The sequence below is a fragment of the Cetorhinus maximus genome, unplaced genomic scaffold, assembly GCF_964194155.1.
Source record: "Cetorhinus maximus unplaced genomic scaffold, sCetMax3.hap1.1 HAP1_SCAFFOLD_2849, whole genome shotgun sequence".
Lineage (NCBI taxonomy): Eukaryota > Metazoa > Chordata > Chondrichthyes > Lamniformes > Cetorhinidae > Cetorhinus > Cetorhinus maximus.
In genome coordinates, this window is record NW_027598780.1 from 17,667 (window position 1) to 26,499 (window position 8,833).

Sequence of the window (8,833 nt, forward strand, 5' to 3'; positions counted from 1 at the left end):
TTAAGGAAAAAAAAATATTAATTAAAGGAGTTCATGGTGAAGTAAAACCTATTTCATTGTAAATTTAAAAAGTGATCTGAAAACAGTAGAAGCGGTTGTTGGGGTAGTGGAGAAATTAGCCATTGGAGGGGATCAATTTATTTTAGGGAATGATATAGCTGGATCACAGATAGTGATGATGCCTACTATAGAAGAGCAGCCTGTTGAGACACCACCATCAAGAGAGATTTTACAGAAAGAGCATCCTGAATTGTTTCCAGGTTGTGTGGTGACCAGGTCACAAACACTCAAGAATAAACAGGAAGGGGAGGAACCTAAAAGATGGAGAGGATGCTGAAATTCAGTAGGCTGGATCAACCTTTGACTGGATTACTCAGGAGGAGAAGAGTGAAGAAAATGAGGTTGAAGTTTTTTTGTTCAGTGTAGTTAGCGGAATTGCAACAGAAGGATTTGGATTTGAAGGAATTATATCAGACAGATTATTCTGTCTGAAGCAGAGTACATTCCCGAGTGTTATCACATGAAGAACAATGTGTTAGCGAGGAAGTGGAGACTGCCTCATGTTTCAATAGATGAAAAGTGGGCGTTAGTGCACAAAGTAGTGATACCATCTGTGAACCGGAATTACATTTTGAGAGTGGCTCATGAAATTCCGATGGCTGGATATTTGGGAATTAGGGAAACTCAAGCCAAGACACAAAAACATTTCTATTGGCCTGGGCTGCATAAAGATGTAGTTGAATTCTGTCAGACATGTCACACATGTCAGGTAATAGGGAAACCACAAGCAGTAATTAGACCTGCACCTTTAATTCCAATTCTAGAGTTTAAGGAACATTTTAACAGGGTCCTGATTGATTGTGTAGGACCCCCTCCCTCAGGCTAAAAAGTGGGAATTAGAACTTGCTGACAATCATGAATGTGTCCATCAGATTTCCAGAAGTAATACATTTCAGGAAAATCACAGCAAAGGTGATGGTGGAGGGGTTAACCAAATTCTTTGCAAGATATGGATTACCAAAAGAAGTGCAGTCAGATCAGGGTTCAAATTTCACATCACAGCTGTTTAAGGAGGTAATGAACAGCCTAGGAATAAAGCAATGTAGGTCATCAGCCTAACACCCTGATTCACAAGGTGCCTTAGAAAGGTGGCATCAGACATTAAAGACTGTGGTTAGAGGATATAGTCAAGGCTATCCACATGTTTGGGATTGAGGGATTCCTTCCTTGCTGTTTACTATTAGGGACACCCCTAATGAGTCAACAGGGTTCAGTCCTTTTGAGTTAATTTATGGTCATGGGGTAAGGGGACCACTCAAACTGATTCAGGAGAAATTAGTGAGTCAAAGTTCTGAAACGACTCTCTTAGATCATGTGACAAGATTCAGAGCGAGATTAAGTCAGGCATGTGAACTATCTAGAAAATGTTTAAAGGCATCTCAACCAATGATGAAGGTGAGGGTAGACAAGAAGGCAAAGGCTCCTAGTTTTGTGGCTGGGGGAAAAAGTGTTTGTATTATTGCCGGTGAACCATTGAAGGCCAGGGTTAGTGGACCTTACCAGATTGAAAAGAGGCTGAGTAAAGTAAACTACATAATAAATACCCCTGAAAGAAGGAAGAGTCTGCGAGTGTGCCATGTAAATATGATTTAAAAAAACATTTTGACAGTGAGGATTAACAGGAGGAAGTACTGGTAGTCGTAAGTAAAGAGACGGAGGTAGGAATTAAGGAGTCTGAAATTGATCTTCCTCTGATTAAATTGGACAACGAGGGAGGGCTAAAGAATCTAGATGTAATATTGCATTGCCTTCCGGAAAAGTGTCGGAGTGATTTAAAACAGCTGTTGCGGTCACACAAAGAAATTTGTGGAAATAAACTGGGGGGGAAACAGATTTAGCTGTACATGATGTTGATGTGGGGAATTCAGAGTCAATAAGGCAACACCCGTATAGATTAAATCCAGTAACATTAGCTCCAGTGCAGAAAAATAATTGAATTCGTGCTTCAAAATGACGCCATAGAAGTCCAGTCACAGTCATCGGAGTTCACCCATTCTAACAGTGCCCAAACCCGATGGGTCACAAAGACTGTGCGTTGATTGCTGAAAAGTGAATGCAGTAACAAAATCAGATTCATTGCCTATTCCGCGATTCGAGGGTTGTATCAAGAAAGTGGGACAGTCAACGTTTATCCTCAAAAATTGACACGCTGTGAGGATATGGGCCAGTACCCTTATCGGAAAAGGGCAAAAGAGATACCAGCGTTCGTGATGTCGGGTGGTCTACATCAATGCAAAGCAATGCCCTTTGGTATGAACAATGCACCAGCAGCACTTCAGAAACTAACAAACAAAGTGACTGAAGGACTGAGCAATTGTGCTGTTTACGTTGATGACTTAATAGTTTTCAGTCAAACCCGGGAGGAACATTTACAATATTTAGAGCAGCTGTTTGACCAGGAAGCCAATCTGGTTGCGAGTTTGGCTAAAAGTAAACTCGAGATAGCGCAAGTTACATACTCAGGCCACACTGTTGGACGTAGTCAGTTGACCCCACGAGATGCAAAAGTAAAAGCTATGATGGAATTCCCAGTGCCCTAAGTGAAATGGGAAGTTTCAAGTGGACTTTATCAGAAATTCGTGCCAAATTCCAGCAGTGTAGTTGCTCCACTGACTAGATTATTAAAAGGGGACAGGAAATTCCGATGGACACAGGAGTGTCAGGATGCATTTGACAGCACAAAAGCAGTGCCAACAAATACACGTGTCCTCTCAGCAACTGATTACACACAGCAGTTTAAGTTGGCTGTTGATGCCGGTGATGTGGGCGTTGGTGCTGTGTTGCAGCAAGAAGATGAACTAGGAATGGAGAAGCCGGTAGGATATTCCTCACCGATGTTGAATGTACATCCAAAGAAATATTCAGCCATAGAGAAAGAGGCTTTAGGCTTGGTGTTAGCTTTTTGAAGAGCATGTCAAAGACAATCCCTCTGAGGCTGTTATATATACACTGACCACAAACCTCTGGAGTTCCTGGAAAGATTTCAGAACAGAACCCCAAGGACTGTTTCAGTGGAGCTTATTATTGTAACTGTTCAATTTACACATTATACATGCGGTTGGACGAGAAAAGTTGATTGCAGATACGTTGGCAAGAGGTTAAATGTCAAAAGAATTGGATATCGGCCAATGGAGAATGGGCAGGAATGAACCCTATTTTTACAGGAGGCTTGTGTATATACGTTCATGGCTAATGCATGTGCACTATAGTGTAATAGCTTTGTTTTTATAGTGAAATATAGTAAGAAATAAGAAACGGGTTGGGAAATGAAACCATCTTTTTGGGATTTTGATAGCTCATTTTTTTTTGCTAGGGAGGGAGGTGAGAGAGTAGATGTTATTATTTTTAAATTTTGGGGAATATTGGGATATTCTGTAAAGAAGGGTGTGTGTGTGTGTGTCCGTGTGTCTGTGCCTGACTGTGTTGGTGTGTGCCTGTGTGTGTGTGTGTGTGTCCGTGTGTCTGTGCCTGACTGTGTTTGTGTGTGTGTGTGTCTGTGCCTGACTGTGTTTGTGTGTGCCTCTGTGTGTGTGTGTGTGTGTGTGTGTCCGTGTGTCTGTGCCTGACTGTGTTGGTGTGTGTGTGTCCGTGTGTCTGTGCCTGACTGTGTTGGTGTGTGCGTGTCCGTGTGTCTGTGCCTGACTGTGTTTGTGTGTGTGTGTGTCTGTGCCTGACTATGTTTGTGTGTGCGTGTGTGCGTATGTGTATGTGTGTGTGTGTCCGTGTGTCTGTGCCTGACTGTGTTGGTGTGTGTGTGCGTGTCCGTGTGTCTGTGCCTGACTGTGTTGGTGTGTGCGTGTCCATGTGTCTGTGCCTGACTGTGTTGGTGTGTGCGTGTGTGATTTAATTAAACTGGGCAAGAGTTTGATGGGAGTGAGGTTGTCTGGGGGGTGGGGGGGGGTGGTGTTGGAAACATGAAAAGGATGGAGGTGTTAAGTTGAGGTACAAGTGAGTAGGTTGGATCTAACATTTGCATTTTTAGATAAGTGGAGAGTTTGTTTGAATATCAAAGGGGAGTCAGAGGTACAAAGGAACATGTATTTTTTTATTCATTCACAGGATGTGGGCTCCACTGGCTGGCTGGGCCCAGCATTTATGAGAAGGTGGTGGGTGAGCTGCCTTCTTGAACCGCTGCAGTCCATGTGGTATAGGTACACCCACAGCGCTGTTAGGCAATGCCAGGTAGTCTGTCTGGTTTCATTCCTTTTTTTGTGACTTTGTAGGGGGTTTGATACAACTGAGTGGCTTGCTAGGCCATTCTGGAGAGTGTTAATGCTAAGGACATTAGTGAACCAGATGGGTCTTTACAACAATCAACAATGGTTTTAAGGTCTTCATTAGACTTTTAATTCCAGTTTATTTTATTGAACTCAAGTTCCACCATAGCAAGATTCAAACCCAAGTCCCCAGAGCATTACCCGGGGTCCCTGGATTACTAGCCCAGCGACAATACCACTACGTCACCACCTCCCAGCAACTTGTCGGAGTTCATAGACAAACAAGTAGTGGGGATATGATATTTTATTGACCCAAAAGTAAAGACAAGATGGAAACATGAGAGATCTTATATTTGGAAGGGTTTGAGTTTCAAAGAGGTGTGAGAACAATGGGATAGAGATGAAAGGGGAAAAAGGGTATATTAGAGTTACTGTGGATAGCTGTTGGGCTGGGAAGAGAGCGAGAGGTGGCTGGAGATAACTGGAGCTGTTTGAGCTGTTGAGATAGCTGGGGTGCTGGGCTGGAGGAGGAGGAGGCAGTTTGAGTCTGTCAAGCCAGAAAAGTCTTGGGCTGCAGCAAGCAGTTTTGTCCTGTAGTGATTGTCACCACAGAGTGGCAGAGGTAACGGTCATATGGTGCATCTTTGTTGAAGCGACAGAAAGTTTGCCTTGTGGAGTATTACTGGATTTCACATTTATATATCTATAAGGGAGTGTTGCCTGGAAGGTGTTTACTTGTGTGTTTGACCAAGTGGAGAGTTTTTGGGGGGATGTCTTATAAGACTAATCTTAACTGTGTAATTGTAACCATGGGTGCTTAAATTTTCTTTTATTTTTGTTAACAAAACTTTTACTTTTAATTTTAAAAAACTCAAAAGTGTTACAGGGCCCCTTACTGCTGATATCAGCACCTCCTCTTCTAGTTATCAGAATGAAAAAATAAAGGTTGTGGCCCATAAGCCAAGTTTCCCTCTGAGAATTGGTTTGCACAGCAATTAACACTGGGCTGTGGTCATAACATTACAGAGATAGGGAGGGGTGTAGGAGGCTGGAGGAGGTTACAGAGATAGGGAGGGGTGTAGGAGGCTGGAGGAGGTTACAGAGATAGGGAGGGGTGTAGGAGGCTGGAGGAGGTTACAGAGATAGGGAGGGGTGTAGGAGGCTGGAGGAAGTTACAGAGATAGGGAGGGGTGTAGGAGGCTGGAGGAGGTTACAGAGATAGGGAGGGGTGTAGGAGGCTGGAGGAGGTTACAGAGATAGGGAGGGTTGTAGGAGCTGGAGGAGGTTACAGAGATAGGGAGGGTTGTAGGAGCTGGAGGAGGTTACAGAGATAGGAAGGGTTGTAGGGGCAGGAGGAGGTTACAGAGATAGGGAGGGTTGTAGGAGCTGGAGGAGGTTACAGAGATAGGGAGGGTTGTAGGGGCTGGAGGAGGTTACAGAGATTGGGAGGGGTGTAGGATCTGGAGGAGGTTACAGAGATTGGGAGGGGTGTAGGATCTCTGTAACCTCCTCCAGCCTCCTACACCCCTCCCTATCTCTGTAACCTCCTCCAGCCTCCTACACCCCTCCCTATCTCTGTAATGTTATGACCACAGCCCAGTGTTAATTGCTGTGCAAACCAATTCTCAGAGGGAAACTTGGCTTATGGGCCACAACCTTTATAAGGGGTGTAGGATCTGGAGGAGGTTACAGAGATTGGGAGGGGTGTAGGAGCTGGAGGAGGTTACAGACATAGGGAGGTTGTAGGATCTGGAGGAGGTTACAGAGATTGGGAGGGGTGTAGGATCTGGAGGAGGTTACAGAGATTGGGAGGGGTGTAGGATCTGGAGGAGGTTACAGAGATTGGGAGGGGGGTAGGGTCTGGAGGAGGTTACAGAGATAGGGAGGGTTGTAGGGGCTGGAGGAGGTTACAGAGATTGGGAGGGGTGTAGGAGCTGGAGGAGGTTACAGAGATAGGGAGGGTTGTAGGGGCTGGAGGAGGTTACAGAGATAGGGAGGGTTTAGGGGCTGGAGGAGGTTACAGAGATTGGGAGGGGTGTAGGAGCTGCAGGACGTTACAGAGATAGGGAGGGTTGTAGGGGCTGGAGGAGGTTACAGAGATAGGGAGGGTTTAGGGGCTGGAGGAGGTTATAGGGATAGGGAGGGTTGTAGGGGCTGGAGTAAGTTACAGGGATAGGGAGGGTTGTAGGAGCTGGAGGAGGTTACAGAGATAGGGAGGGGTGTAGGGGCTGGAGGAGGTTACAGAGATTGGGAGGGCTGTAGGGGCTGGAGGAGGTTACAGAGATAGGGAGGGTTGTAGGATCTGGAGGAGGTTACAGAGTTTGGGAGGGGTGTAGGATCTGGAGGAGGTTACAGAGTTTGGGAGGGGTGTAGGATCTGGAGGAGGTTACAGAGATTGGGAGGGGTGTAGGGTCTGGAGGAGGTTACAGAGATTGGGAGGGGTGTAGGGTCTGGAGGAGGTTACAGAGATTGGGAGGGGTGTAGGGTCTGGAGGAGATTACAGAGATAGGGAGGGGTGTAGGAGCTGGAGGAGGTTACAGAGATAGGGAGGGGTGTAGGGGCTGGAGGAGGTTACAGAGATAGGGAGAGGTGTAGGATCTGGAGGAGGTTACAGAGATTGGGAGGGGTGTAGGGGCTGCAGGACGTTACAGAGATAGGGAGCAGTGAGTGATTTGACAAATTGGATTGGGATTCTGAGATGAAAACATTGCTTTGTGGGTCAGAGAGTTGTCACAGTGTGCTGTGTGAATGAGATTCAGTCTGAGATAGGAAGGTTAAATAGGAGAATAGTAACATAGGAGCAGGAGTAGGCCATTCAGCCCCTCGAGTCTGCTCCGTCATTCTATAAGACATGGCTGACCTGATCGTGGCTTTAACTCCACTTTCCGATCTGACTCTCTCCATGACCCTTGACTCTTTGGTGATTAAGAATCTGTCAAACTCGGCCTTGAATATATTCAATGCCCCAGCCTCCCCTGCTCTCTCAGGAAGAGAATTTTAACGACGCTGTGACAGATGAAATCCCTCTTCACCTTTGTCTTAAAGGGGAACCCCTTATTTTTAAACCACGTCCCCTGGCTCTAGTCACCCCCACAACAGGAAACATGGTCAGGATGTCAAAGCTGCCAAGTCTCCTCAGCATCACACAGGTGTCAATAAGATCACCTCCCAGGAATGAGAAGCAGGAACAATCCTGTAATTGTGTAACCTAGCTTTCCCAAATTAACCGGGTCAGGATATCGAGCGCAGAATTTGTGTATTCTTGAGGAAATCAACCCCTTTGTATATTATACAGAATAGCAGCCCATGTGGATATTTTATGGTTTTAGATAAATACTTGAATGGGAACACTTGCTGGAGAGAGGAAATGAGAGGGTTATGATTGTACAAACTTGATCGAGCTATGATGGGCAGCATGTGTTGAATGGCCTCATTCTGTCCCGGTCAATTCAATGATTCTGACCCAATGTAAGAGTGAAATAATATCGTAATACCAGATTCGCGCATGTGGTGGTGGTAAAGCTCCAAATGATGTAATTCTGCGTTAATGTGTGAGGGTCCCAGTAAGAGTCAGTGTGTGTGGGACTTGTACCCCAGTGAGAGTCAGTGTGTGTGGGACCCGTACCCCAGTGAGAGTCAGTGTGTGTGGGACCCGTATCCCAGTGAGAGTCAGTGTGTGTGGGACCCGTACCCCAGTGAGAGTCAGTGTGTGTGGGACCCGTACCCCAGTGAGAGTCAGTGTGTGTGGGACCCGTACCCCAGTGAGAGTCAGTGTGTGTGGGACCCGTACCCCAGTGAGAGTCAGTGTGTGTGGGACCCGTACCCCAGTTAGTCTAGTGACCACGCCTAACCTAACTCCGGGCCGCCCTGTCGGGAGTCTGGGTTATGAACGGGTTTTGCAGTCGGTTCCAGTAAAGAGTTTGACACATCCCCACTGACACAAAACCCGGGCCCAGTAACTGTTATGACTCAGCTACACACCACAGGAATGTGAGACTGGCAAAGGGAGGGTGAGTGTTTGAGTGGGAGTGTGGATCGCTCTGACAATAAGAGGAGAGGTGGGTGCTTTCAAATAACCAGGCCCATTGTCATGAGGGGCCTGAAGGTGTTTGATTTAGGCCTGGGACCCAGGAGTGATGTCAAAGTGTCCTGATTTTCCTGGCCCTGCTGCTGTGTCGAGGTTCATCCCTGACATTCGGAGCGGAGCTGGAGGTCGGGGGGGGTCACCGGCAGAGGGGGTTTGGGATCGGCCCGGACTCTCTCATGGTCACCAGGGTCGGTGGTCCTGGGGTCTCCAGCTGCTGGTCCTCCCCCCCGCCCCCTCCTCGCCCGAGGAGAAGGTTCGATCCCAGCAATGCCTCCGACGCTCCGCGGGTACATCCGGCAGGGCCTGGCTGGGCCCATTTCTCTCCCTGTGCCCCTCACCCCGCGGGGAGCACTCGCCAGTTCCAGCCTCGAGGTCCGACAGAGCGCGGGCGGGACTCCCGCACCCTCCTCCCTCCGGCCTGTTCACTCCCTCTCGCCGCGCGGTGATGGTAACTCGGTCTGTCAGAGGC